Source organism: Tenrec ecaudatus, chromosome 15 (assembly GCF_050624435.1).
Source record: "Tenrec ecaudatus isolate mTenEca1 chromosome 15, mTenEca1.hap1, whole genome shotgun sequence".
Taxonomy (NCBI): domain Eukaryota; kingdom Metazoa; phylum Chordata; class Mammalia; order Afrosoricida; family Tenrecidae; genus Tenrec; species Tenrec ecaudatus.
Genome location: NC_134544.1, coordinates 52,835,925 through 52,836,769, shown reverse-complemented (window position 1 = coordinate 52,836,769; position 845 = coordinate 52,835,925).

Here is an 845-nt window from a genome sequence, read left to right as displayed (position 1 = left end):
ATGGCTCCTGCGATAGAGCTGTGAGAACCTGATGGCATGAGCACTTTGTCGATGGTGATTCTAAAGACTCCCGCAACAAAGCCAAGATTCACAAACCTCTTGCTCCAAAGAGCGCGGGTATACCAGACCACTAGGTTGACTGAAATCTGAATATATTTTTGAGTTGAATCATTCCCAACAGTTACCTGGCCTATGGACTGTGATTTATCCGACCTGTGAACTGACTGTGATCTACTGAGTAGCCTGGTTTGGCGTAAATGGCTGTTTACCCCTTGCTGATGAAGAAAATAATATTTAAGTGGAACTCTGTGTATATGTGTGCTTTTTTATTTCCTGCTACCTTCACTGACTCCTCCCCCTTTCTCATCCTGAAGGCTTTCAGGTAGACCTAATTTAGTAAGTGTCTGATACACTTTTGTATTAGGTTATACCGATGATGAGAGAAATCACCAAAGTATGTTACCTATTCCAAACATTTATAATATGATAAATTTGGGGGCATGGTCTAATAGCAATAACATGTCCATCTTGTTGATCAATATGTAAACAAATTTACCTTTACTGGGTTAGGTATCTTTTTTATTTGAGTTCATGAACACTTCGCTTTCAGAGGTCACAGAGAGGAAGAATTGACGCCTATTGTTTGACAATGACTTACAGGACTGTACTTTCATATTTTTGTCAAAATAAAGGACAGTACCCAACTGAATTTTAAATTAGGCACACAGAGGCATACATGCACACATGTGCTTCCTATTTAGTGTGAAAATCTTTCCTAATTGACAGCTTCCTTAAGCAAATAATGGTGGTAAATATTGAAATATGACTTTGTACCGAAAACACAT